This window comes from Vitis riparia, chromosome 11, assembly GCF_004353265.1.
Source record: "Vitis riparia cultivar Riparia Gloire de Montpellier isolate 1030 chromosome 11, EGFV_Vit.rip_1.0, whole genome shotgun sequence".
Lineage (NCBI taxonomy): Eukaryota > Viridiplantae > Streptophyta > Magnoliopsida > Vitales > Vitaceae > Vitis > Vitis riparia.
In genome coordinates, this window is record NC_048441.1 from 6,117,552 (window position 1) to 6,130,371 (window position 12,820).

At 33.5% G+C, this 12,820-nt stretch overlaps 1 long non-coding RNA gene across 1 annotated transcript; it reads left to right on the forward strand.

Moving 5' to 3' along the window:
• Window positions 1–16: 16 nt before the first annotated feature.
• Window positions 17–3,568, forward strand: LOC117924957. Its single transcript, XR_004652900.1, has 4 exons — window positions 17–104; window positions 859–1,105; window positions 1,191–1,248; window positions 3,087–3,568. It is a non-coding gene; the product is annotated as an uncharacterized LOC117924957 (long non-coding RNA).
• The last annotated feature ends 9,252 nt before the right edge of the window (window positions 3,569–12,820 follow it).

The following is a 12,820-nucleotide window of genomic DNA, read 5'->3' on the forward strand; positions in this document are numbered from 1 at the left end:
TTTTTTACTGCCTCAGTAGCTGAGTTTGGGGACTTCTAGCTCTTCACCTGGCTGATGATCCTATTTTACCTTTCAACTATGTCTCTTACACAGAACAATTATGGGTAGGCATCTGTTATCTTTCATTTATCATTGCTTATTTTCTCAGTCATTAAACTAGATTTTTTGAATTGAGATTTTATACTCTGGTAACTGCAACTTAACCAGGTGAAGTGACGTTATTTTCAAAAATTTTGATCTAGCCTTATATCTAAATAGGGAAGTTTTGATCTTTTGAAATGGTATTCCTTTAGGAACTGCTACTCACTGTCCTTTTGTCTGCAACCTGGGGTAATCATTCCATTTGCCAGAGTTAGTCACTTAATTTTGTGAGAAAGCCCCTGCTCTACCTGCACAAAAAGGGAGGGTGGAAGAAAGAACTTGAGTACATCTGTTTTACACAGCATTATTTCTTTTTTTTTTTTTTTTGCTTAGGGATGCAAAAGGATGTTACCATGTTTTAGAAATTGAAAATTTCAAATAGACCAGAAATAATTGATTGTTCATTTTATTTTATTTTTTTCCTTTATGCATAGGTAATTTGATTTCATGTTTTACTGCCTGCAAGAAGTTATTATTCATTACAATTAAACACCGGGGCTACTTTTGGTTTAGTATAAGTTTCCTTGGTTGGTCCCTGGATATTTTCTCAGAAGAAAGAAAAAGATAATCAATTTTTTTTGTAAAAATGTGACATGGTGTGGTCCAAGATGTTGCACTAATGCTATTTAAAATTTGTATAAGTGCTGATATGCATTTGTATATTTGTTCTGTTATATACATATACTAGTCTTGTAATAATCTTTTTTCTTGGGCCAGAACTACACAAATCTCCTACGCAACTTGGGTGAAAGGTAATGTATCCCTGCACCCTATAACTGCATCCATTCAGGAACTCGCCTCTGCAGCCGAAGAAGCTGAGGGAGAAGCATCTAGCAGTCCCTATGGCCAACTTGACAAGGAACAATGAAGATGACTCTGGACGTCCATTTGATGGGTGCAAGGCTGCTAGATTTTGCAATTCTTAGACCATACTTGCAACATCCTGCCATCAGTCATGACCCAGGTAGTGCTACTGCTATACATACCAACATTGCACCCTTGTTCTTGCTGCAAGAAAATTGAACTAATTCATAAGAAGCAACTTACAGCAACAGTGACATCTAAAGGACTGCAATCAATTCTTGCCTTTTTTGAACTAATCCCAAGGTACTCTTCCATTTTATGTGCATGTGTCTTATTTTATTTTATTTTTTGGTAAGTATGTGCATGTGTGTCTTATTGGGAAGTTGCTACTAGTTTATGAAAGTGTTCTTGTCATGGATTTAGGCAGTACTAGTTGTAGGAAGAAACAACCTATACACTCTTGGAATTGGAAACAACAGAGGGGTAGATACTCAACTCCATGAGACCAGATGGAAATTACTTATTTTCGTTGTAGATCAAGTTGGGTAATTAGTTGGATTTATTTTTATTTTATTTTGCATGTTTATCTTTGTAGGTTTAATTTACATCTCTTGTACACTATGGTTAAGAACACAATACTGTTAAAAGATTCAAAGACAAAAGATGCTCTCTGTGATTTAATGGGGACATGTGCTACCAAATACCGCTATATGGTGCAATCATGTGTTGTTGGTAGTTTGGTTGGTTCTCCTATCATAGAGTTTGGAAGGACAAACCGAAAAGACTACGTGAAGGACAAAGTTGGGGCTATAAATATCAGACGTTGCTTTCTTATGGAGCTCGTTGATAGATTTGCAAAGTTGATTTTAGCCAACACAGGTTGTCCTATATTTTCTCAGGACTAGTCCACTTATGAAGCCGTGGAGAATGTGTTTGTTACCATATATATCAAGAAAAGTTTGTTTTCTTTTATTATCCTAAATATTCATGGCATCTAAACAAGTGGGGTAAATCTTTTGGTTCATGATTTATATTCAGTTTTCTTATCAATGTTGTTTTTTCTCATCAACAATTGACAAAACCCTCAAATATTCTCAACTATGAGAAATGGGAAGAAAAGAAAAAAAATAAATTAAAATTAACTATCAATTGAACATTTGAGTAATCCATTGTTTTTTTTTATATTATTTTTTAATAATTTTTATTTGATACTTGGTGAACGTTCTCTCTTGTGCATCAACAAATTCAACTGTTTTGTGTAGTTGAGTTAAGTTTTCATTTTCCAAGTTAGATTCAAATATCTATTTTATTCTCATTAGTCATTTTTCTAAGTAAAGATATTAACATTAGTTATTTTGTATATTTTAACCATTTTTTTTTTTTTTTTAAGATTTTAATATTTTTTTCTTCTTATGCAAATAGATGTATTATTTGATCTCTCTTGGAAAGAGCTTTTCTGTCTCCAAGAGTAAGACGTGTTTGATCATGTATGAACTTAATCAAAGGTTTCTCTAGTCTCACACTATCTTGTAAATTAAATCTTGGGGAGAGTCCTAGGCCCAATCTCAACGTTCTTCCAAAGGTGGATTCTCCATCTCGAGTTACTTACGATCTGTTGATAGTGTACTGATCCTTGATTGGGTAGCCTCACATTGGATTGCTTTTAAAACCTGTACTTTTTTGCTTCTCAATATTATCCTCATTCTGGGGTCTAATATTGGTTTCAACAACTCCAAAGTTGCTTGAACTGCATGCTTAAATTGGATGCATTACTCTTACGAGTTTTCTAAAGAGCGAAAGAAAAAACTATTGTCTAATAAGGAGACCCTGATATTTGGCATTCTAAAAAGCTTAATCACCAGTTTTTGGCTGCTAGATAACTTATGGTATGCCGTTAGTGATAATGTTATTGATTTTATATATGCAATTCATCCAACTACTGAAACCTTAGTTGTTGACTTGAGGAAAATGTCTCTTAGTTGCAAAATTACATTGAAAGTGGTTTCATGCATCCTTTCAACTGTTCTTGTACAAAACTTAGTAGATATTTATTCATTATGTTCCATGTTGCTATTAACCAATTGACGCATATGGTGTCATGTATCCAAATAGAAATCTTAATTGACAGTTTTGGCTGCCAGGAAACATAATGGTATGCTGTTGCTGATAATGTCATTGCTACTATTTATGCTACTCATCCAACTCCTATGGAGAAATATGGAAGTTGTGGTTGAAAAGGTTTGCAACAGGTTTGGTGGAGTCACATGTATTGTTTATACTATTGTTTTAATTCTATTTTCATCTATCATGTGCTAATATGACAACTTATTATCATGTCAGGTTTTCATGCATGACTTCATTATAAGATATAATGTCATGGCACCTTGCATTTTTGTTGAATATAGCTTACGCTTGGACTAGTCTCTTATTTACCCATATCGGAGACATACTTCATTAATAACCTAGCAAGGTATTAAGTTCTTGCATTACCTTATTTGCAGTTTATTTTTTTTAATAATTGGTGTATTTTTTCACACTAACGAAAACCAAAGTAAGGAGTTTGCAACTGGAACTCAAGTCTCGCATTGAGGAGTTTGAGAAGCTTGACAAATTCCATATGGAACAAATGGAAGAAGAGGTTACTGCAAGAAATGCCCACATACATCAACAGAAAGTTGGTAGTTTGGAATGTTTTATGGTAGCTAAGAGCAGTGCAGAAGAATTTTCAAAAATTGATATTGTTGAAGGTATGTGCAAGAAATGCCCACTTTGATTCTATAGTTGCTTGATCTGTTCCTTGTGTCTTCTTGAAAATTTTTAGTAAGCTATCTTCTTAGCTTTTTATTAGAACTTTAGTTGAAGCTTGCATATCTGATTGTCAACTTTTATATGTGAAAGCAACACCTAGAAACATGAATTGTTGAACGGTGTTGGTCCTGACACGTTTAAGGCACATGCATGTAGAGATATAACAAGGCCAAAATAATCCATATCGTCGTTAAGTTGGTTTGGACATTTGTGGATTGATGCTGATAGATCTGTATCTGTCAATGCTTCTGAAAGTTAGTAAGGAAATTTAATTCCAATTGACATCTAAGCACACAATTATTGAAATGTTCTACTGCATGATAAGCTGAAGCGTTGAACATCAATGATAGTTGAAGTTATGGCCATCTTATGTGCAAATCTTTTCTTGAATTTCAGAGGTATTGAATTATTTTTCAAATCTCTGTGTTTATAAACATCTAGATGGTGAAGTCATCAAAATTCAATAAAAATCTATTCTTTTCCCCCCCTCAACATTGTCCTCATTTGGGTGTCTAATATTGGTGTCAATAACAACTCCAAGGTACTCTTCCTTTCCTTTCTATGTGTTTGAGTGTGTCTTGTTGGTCGTTGCTTCTAATTTAGTAAAGTGTTCTCATTATAGATTTAAGCAATATTGAGTTGTTGGAAGAAATAGCTTATACACTCATGGAATTGGGATCCACAAAGGGTTCAACTACTCAACATAATAGCTAATTCACTAGAGATCAACCCTTTTTGATGCTCTCTGAGTCATGAGACCTAGTTGAAAATTACTTATCTTTCATTGTAAAGTATATTGTATAATTAGTTTGATATTTTTTAATTTGATTTTTCATGTTTATATTTGTTAATTGGATTTTGTAGGAATGTATTCTCTTAGTTTGAGAATGCAGTACTATTTAAAAATTCAAGGACAAAAGATGTTTTATGTCATATAATTGGGACATGTGCCACCAAATTCCACTACATGGCGCAGTCATGTGCATCAATTTACACTTGATGCAGAAGTATGACTTTGTTACCACACCTCAATGGCTGATTCGAAGGACCAACCCAAAAGACTACGTGAAGGATACTATTAGTGTCGAATGTATTGGGTGCTTTCTTGTGTAGTTCATTGACTGGCTTCCACAGTTGATTTCAACCAACATTGGTATCTTGATCACAAACTTCTTAGGAGAATCTTAAAAGATAAGGAATGCTCTTGTTGGTGTATTGGGAAAGTTGATTATGTAGGTCTTTACGGATGTTGAGGGTAAAGTGAGTTCAAAATCTATTCAGCTTCAAACCAAGCAAGCCATTTTGGAAATATTGCTAGAGCGATGTCGAAATGTTTCAGCTTATTATACTAGAAGTAAGGTTCTTCAAGTTTTGAGGAACTATTTTGACAACATTCTGTTTTAATTTGCATGCAAAATGAGGTTGTTGTAGTTGCAGCAGGGAGGTTGGAGGATAAGAATGCAATGGTAAGAAAATCTGCATTGAATTTATTTTTCATGATGTTGTAGCATAACTCTTTTGGGCCACAACTTCATATAGCTTTTTTTCAAGCAGCCTTAGAGCAGTAGAAGAATTTGAGTAACCTTCAACCAATTGATGTATATGGAGTCATGTGTCCGAAGGAAGCTATTTCCGGTGCTTCTACTGAGAAGAACTTGATTGGCCGCTATACACCTTTCCAATCAAAGCTTTGTAGAAATTAAATTGTATTCTAATGTTAAATGAATATTGTAGGTAATTTTCTTCCAGATATCTTTGGAAAATAGGTTTCCAGTAGGTTTAGGTGGAGTCTTAGGTGTTCTTTATGCTATTATTTCAATTCTATTTTCATTCTATCATGTTCTAATATGCATCTTTTTATCATGTCAGGTTTTTACACTTATTCATTATAAGATATAATGTGAGGGCTCCTTGCATTTCTTTTAACATTGTGTATGTTTGAACTGGTTTTATTTCCTAATATACTCGTACTGGAAACATACTTCATTGAGAATTTTAGGTTAGATGTAATTTTTCATTGTCCTTTACAAAGGTGAAAATATTATTATTATTTTTTTGCCATAGTGATATTTCAAATTTGAATTTCATTTTTTTTTTAATTCTGCTTAGGTACATATATTGTTTTGTGCATTGGTGTCTTGGACATTCATGCACACATAGATGCAATATCATTGGCTATATCCAAAAGGTTTTTGCTATAATTCTTCTTGTCAAAAAATTATCCTCAATTTGCTTTCTAGCCAATCGAAAACTGCATTCATTGTTTAAGCAAGATACTGTAAATCTCTACCATTTGATTTTGTACACTTCCTTTGATTTGATCTCCCATAAGGGTATACTTCTTGCTGCATTAGCACTTTTTTAAAGAACAAGGAGATTGTCACTGTATTCTACCTAGTCATTTTGGTACTAGTTGTTGCAACAACATGTGGGATATCTGAAGGTGCTTTTCAATTTGATTTCTCAAATAACTTTATTTCTTCGTTTGTCTTGTAATATTTTCAAGGCGATGTCACTTTGTTTAATGAAAAAGTTTCAAACCAACTTGTATGTACTTTGTGACGTGGTTTTTGGCTACTATCGAGACTTGTCTTTGGTTGTAGATGCTAGACAATGGCTACCACCAACATTTTTAGTTCCATTAACTAAAATGGAAAACCAAGCCGGGGAGATGTTGTGATATCCTATATCAATTTGGGGAAGAGGCTCCTAACACTAGATATGCATAGGGACTATTTGTTCCATGCCAAGTCATGAAAGCATTTTGATGATTTTGAATTCATTATGGTTTTGAACGATAATTCTTTTGGTTTCTGCAATTTCTTATTTAGTATAAGCTGGATGCACTATGGATATCGCTTCGATTTATAATAGTGCAAATCCCGTCAATTTGTAATTGTTGTTGTTATGGTGTGGGCCATAGCCTTGAGATTTACTTATATTTGTAGGTTTTGAATAGGGACTATTTGTTCCATGCCAAGTCATGATAACATTTTCATGATTTTGAATTCATTATGGTTTTGGGCTAATAATTCATTTGGTTTCTGCTATTTCTTAAGTAGTATAAGCTGGATGCACTATGGAAATCACTTAAATTTGTAATAGTGCAAATCCCTTCAATTTGTAATTGTTGTCATTATAGTGTGGGGCATAGCCTTGAGATTTACTTATATTCTTAGGTTTTTTGAATAAAGACTATTTGTTCCATGTCAAGTCATGTTTTCATGATTTTGGATTCATTATGGTTGGGGGCTGATCATTCTTTTGGTTTTTACATGAAATAATATGATGTGGGATGTGGGGTTGACATCTAATAGTAACTGATATTTCTTTTTTACTTTTCTGCCTTAATATGAATCATTTTTTTCTCGATGCATGGATATGAGCATATTTTGTTTGATTTGAAGATACTTGATTTATAAGTACTACAAAAGAATTGTATGTCATTCAATATAATGAAATTAAACTTAAGTATTTGTTATTATAAAGATTGAGTTGTTAAGTGTTATTTGTACAACTTGTTTGGTTACCTATATTGACAGTTGTGACCTTATATATGTGGGATTGTAGTTCAATTGGTCAATGCAATGCCTTTGCAAGGTGGAAGCTACGGGTTCAAGCCCCGTCAATCCCAACTAGACCAATGATAGCGTTGTGGGTCAAATGTTCTAAGAGTCATCCTCTTTTTATAATGTTCTTTTTTATCTTATTTTTCCTCTTTTACATTACTTAGCTCAATTGCATTCTTATCTTACTAGATAATGTATATGGGTTGTTCGGAATTTTCTTTTATTTATTTATTTTTCCTTTTTTTTTTCTCATAGATTGGCTTGATTTCATTGTTATAAAGTGATGTCTATATATTTTTATTGCTTTGTGGGCATGACTATGGATTTCATGTTTTCTTGTACTTGACTTTGTACCTAGGTTTGAGTTATGCAAATCATGTATGTGGCAGTTTGTGGTTAAGAAATCATTGAAAGACGTCTTATTGAATCATTGATATGGTAAAAAACTCTTCGCTTATGCCATTGTATTTTAAGTAGTTTGTGTTGTAGAATTGCTTTGTCTTTGATGGTAGATTTGTGTCATTTTCAACAATTTTTCATCCCCACACAATCATTGTTGTATACCCTGTGCAACAAGAAAGAAATGATGTGTTTATATTTTTTTGTTGATAGTTGTTGTGATTCACACAATAATGAGTTACACTATGTGGTTGAGTTCAATAAGGGTGTTGGAAGTCTTAAAGTGTGATTGCATCTTTATTTTGCTTTAAGTTTGGTTTGGTTTGTTGACCTTCACCCATGTTAGTTATTGGCGATTTAGGTCAATTTCCAACTGTAGCTTGGTGTCTTACTCTATAAGGAATAGAAAAAGGCTAACAAGGGTCCCACTAGGATTTCCTTTATGTAAATTGCATGCTTTAATTAATATTTAAATCAGTTATTAACAAAAGAACAGGAAAAAGAAGCACTAAATCATAGTGGTAGAGCCAACTCCATTTTTGTAATCCACTACAAAAGTTGTTTGTTTCTTATTATTTTTGTGGTTTTCTTAAGAAATAATATAATGTGGAATGTGGGGTTTAATAAGTTCAGAGCTACGACAATGACAAGAAGTGTGGTTTTTTTTTCTTCTCTACTTTAATATGTAAATCAACTTATGCTTTTGTTGTTAGAGCAATTGGTTTAATCATTGTTGTTTTTAACAACCTATTTGGTACTTATGTGAGATTGGCATTTCTCTTGTTATGCCCCTTAAGACAAGTAATCTTTATCTCCCTTTCATGATGGTGATGAATTTGTTAGATTTTCCCATAGGTAGTATATAAGTTTCGGAGTTTGAATTTCTAGATAAATTTGAAAGATAATAATGGAATTTGAATTTCTGTATTAGTTTTTAAAAGTTCTTTGTATGCTAGTTTGGTTAAAAATTCATGTTAGATTCTTTTTTAAAGTTCCTTGAATGCTAGTTTAGTTAAAAATTCATCTTAAGTTGTTTTCTAAAGTTCTTTGAATGCTACCTTAGTTAAAAATTCATGATGTTTGATTATTTACCTTTGAGAGCTTGTTATTCTTTAGAAAAAACTTAATTGATTTTTGAGTCAAAATTTCTTTTACAAAAAAAGATCTTTTCTCCATCATGAATGAAAAGGTAGCCAAAAAGAAGGTCTAAGTTGATTTTTCCTTTCTTTTCAAATTGTTTTAAGTTATGAATAAAAAATCCCAACTTTTAGGTCTTTTGTTTGGAATTTCTTAATTTTCTTAGTTCCTTTTTAAATTATTTTCAAAAGGATTTGAATCAATTAAGGACTTTAAAAGAAAATTCGTTTTAGGTTTAGGGCAAAGATCTCACTTTCTTTTAAAAACATGCAACTCGTTTCATACAAGTAACATTTCTCTTTTTGGTTTTCCAAAAATTTTGTTTTTATTCACATAAGTTTGAATTTGTGTCCCCAAACTAATGGGAATGTCCTTGGCCTTGGTAATCTTTTCACTTGAGGTTGAGGATGTATGGGTTATGGAATATTGAATGAAGATTTGACAGAACCCTATATAAAAGATGTTTTAAAATTTATCATTGCTACTAGTTTCAACTTAGCTAATGACCTTTTAGTTTTAAAATTTGTTTTAATTATTTTTGGAGTGTATTAATTTTTTTTTTTTTCCCACAATTGTGTGATGTTAGTCACTTCTTGAAATTGATTCTAGAATGTTATTTGCATCAAAAAAGCTTTTCCCAAAGTTGATTTATTTAGTTGGTTATATACCTTGTACAGCTGATGTCTTTGTAAGTTCATGCCACGCAGATATTATGCTCTCGTAATTGCTTGTCATCATCTTTTATCCTAGCTTCTCCATTTGTATTGAAAGTGCATTGCGGTAAAGATATGCTCTTCAGGTACACTCTCCACCATTCACTTCTTTTTAGTTACGTATGAAATGTTTTGTGTGAACCATACCATGTTTGATATTGGCACTAAGTGCCTTGATGTTTGTTTGATTTTCGCTGATGAGATGCATGTTATATATTTTGTTGTTTGAACTAACTTTAGTATCTTGTAATACTTTAAATTGCAGGTATTACTCTTCCTTTATGGTCTAACTTTAATTATTTGTTTAGCATGCTTAATATGTTATTGGAATTTAAGTAATCACCATTAGTCTTCCTTGATTCCTTCTATTAATCACTTAATTGTCGTACTTCCCTCAATTTAGTCGGTAGTGACCTTTTCAAGGGTTTAGAGTACCATTACCTTAAGGTACCTTCCTGATAAGTAACTTGATATTTGGACTTAAACTCGGGTTTATTGTTTCAAAGACATGTTTTTCCAAAAGTGTAAGGTGCCATTTTTCTTAGGCTTTTAGTTTCTTATATTATTTTCCCTATAAAAAATAAATAAAAATAAGTGGCATGAGAACTCCAAATTTTAATAAAATATCATTTTTTCACAAATAAAAAATGAGTCTCGTTGTTGAGTGGGGACGCAAGTGAAAAATGCAAGTCCATAGTAACCCTCTTCCTAGACTTTTTTTTATGGCACCTTCTTTCTTTCAATTTGATTAGAGTATTCCCCATCCTTAACATTGTTTAGGGCATCCCCTTTTCCTTGAGTTTTTTTTTTTTTTGGGCATCCCCCTTAGTTTGTTTAGGACATCCCCCTTTCCTTTAGTTTGTTTAACTCATTCCCCTTCATTAAGTTTGTTTAGCATCACCCTTTCCTTTAGTTTATTTAGGTCATTTCCCTTTATTAGGGCATCCACATTCCTTTAATTTGTTTAAGGCATCTCCTTTCCTAGAGTTTCCATAAGTCATCATATTCCCTTAAGTTAAATTAGGGAATCACCCTTCCTTCATTTTCTTAAGTCATCCCTCTTCATGGAGTTTTTTTTTTTTTTTTTTTTTTAAATTCATCCTTATTTCCTTCTATTAATCACTTAATTGTCGTACTTCCCTCAATTTAGTCGGTAAAGACCTTTTTAAGGGTTTAGAGTACCATTACCTTAAGGTACCTTCCTGATAGGTAACCTGATATTTGGACTTAAACTTGGGGTTATTATTTCAAAGACATGTTTTTCCAAAAGTTTAAGGTGTCATTTTTCTTAGGCTTTTTAGTTTCTTCTACTATTTTCCCTATAATAAATAAATAAAAATAAGTGGCATGAGAACTCCAAATGTTAATAAAATATCAATTTTTCACAAATAAAAAATGAGTCTCGTTGTTGAGTGGGGACGCAAGTGAGAAATGCAAGTCCATAGTAACCCCCTTCCTAGACTTTTTTTATGGCACCTTCTTTCTTTCAGTTTGATTAGAGTATCCCCCATCCTTAACATTGTTTAGGGCATCCCCTTTTCCTTGAGTTTTTTTTTTTTTTTTTTTTTTGGCATCCCCCTTAGTTTGTTTAGGACATCCCCCTTTCCTTTAGTTTGTTTAACTCATTCCCCTTCATTAAGTTTGTTTAGCATCACCCTTTCCTTTAGTTTATTTAGGTCATTTCCCTTTATTAGGGCATCCACATTCCTTTAATTTGTTTAAGGCACCTCCTTTCCTAGAGTTTCCATAAGTCATCATACTCCCTTGAGTTAAATTAGGGAATCACCCTTCCTTCATTTTCTTAGGTCATCCCTCTTCATGGAGTTTTTTTTTTTTTTTTTTAAAAAAATTCATCCTTATTTCCTAATTTTGTTTATGACATCCCCTTTCCTAGAGTTTCTTTAAGGCATCCCCCTTCCCTTAGTTTGTTTAGGTCATCCCATTTCCTTGATTATTATTAGGGAATCTCCCTTCCTTGACTTTGTTTTGGACATCCTGTTTTCCTTTAGTTGTTTTTTTAGCATCCCCCTTGAGTTTTTTTAGGGCATTCCATTTCTTTGAATTTGTTTGGGGCATTCATTTTCGCCGAGTGTTATCATGACATCCCCCTTCCTTTAGTTTGCCTGGGCCATGGGGTTCCTTAAGTTTCCTTAGTGCATCACCCTTCCTTCACATTCTTAGGTCATTCCTCTTCATGGAGATTGTTCAGTTCATTCCCCTTCCTAGAGTTTGTGTAGAGCATTCACCTTAGTTGAATTTGTTAAGGCATCCCCCTACTAAGTGTTTATTCAATGCACTCCCACTTAAGTTTTATAAGGCATCCACCTCCCTAGAGTTTTTTAACAACATCCCCTGTCTTTGAATTTGTTTATGGCATAGAGTTTCATTAAGGCATCATTTCCTTTAGTTCTTGTGGGGAATCCCTTCCTTGATTTTCTTTTGGACACCCCCCTTTCCTTTAGTTTGTTTAAAGTATTGTCATTCCATGAATTTGTTTAGGGCATTCCCCTTCCTTTAGTTTGTTTAGGGCATCTCCATTCCTTGAGTTTCTTTAGGGCATCACCCTCCCTTGAGTTACATTAGGGCATCTCCCTTTCTTGAGTTTCTTAGGTCAACCCTCTTCATGGAGATTGTTTAGTTCATTCCCTTTCCTGGACTTTGTGTAGAGCATCCCCTTTCCTTAAGTTTGTTTAGGGCATCCCCTTTTCAATAGTTGATTTGGTGCACCCCCACTTTCTTAAGTTTTATAGGGCATGCACCTCCTGTAGTTTGTTTAACACCTCCCATTTTCTATATATTTTTGGCACATCTCCCTTCATTGAGTTTGTCTAGGGAATCCCCTTTCTTGGAGTTTGTCTATAACAACTACTTTCCATCACTGTTATTAACACATCCCCCTTTCATTAGTTTTTTACGACGTCTCCCTACAACTTGAGTTGGTTTATGGTATACCCTCTTGGAGTTTATTTAGGACATCTTCCTTTCTCCATTTTGTTTAGGACATCTTCCTTCAGTGACTTTGTTTAGGGCATCTCCCATACTCAAGTCTTATAAAGGCATTCCCCTTTCTTGACTTAGTGGCATCCCACTTGGGCATCCCCCTTCCCTGACTTTGTTTATGGGATCCGCCTTACTTTAGTTTGTTTAAGGATTTCCCCATCCTTGAGTATGTTTAGGGAATCCCCCTTCATTGAGTGTTACTAGGGCATCTCCCTTTCTAAACTGTTATTAAGGAATCCCCCTTCCATT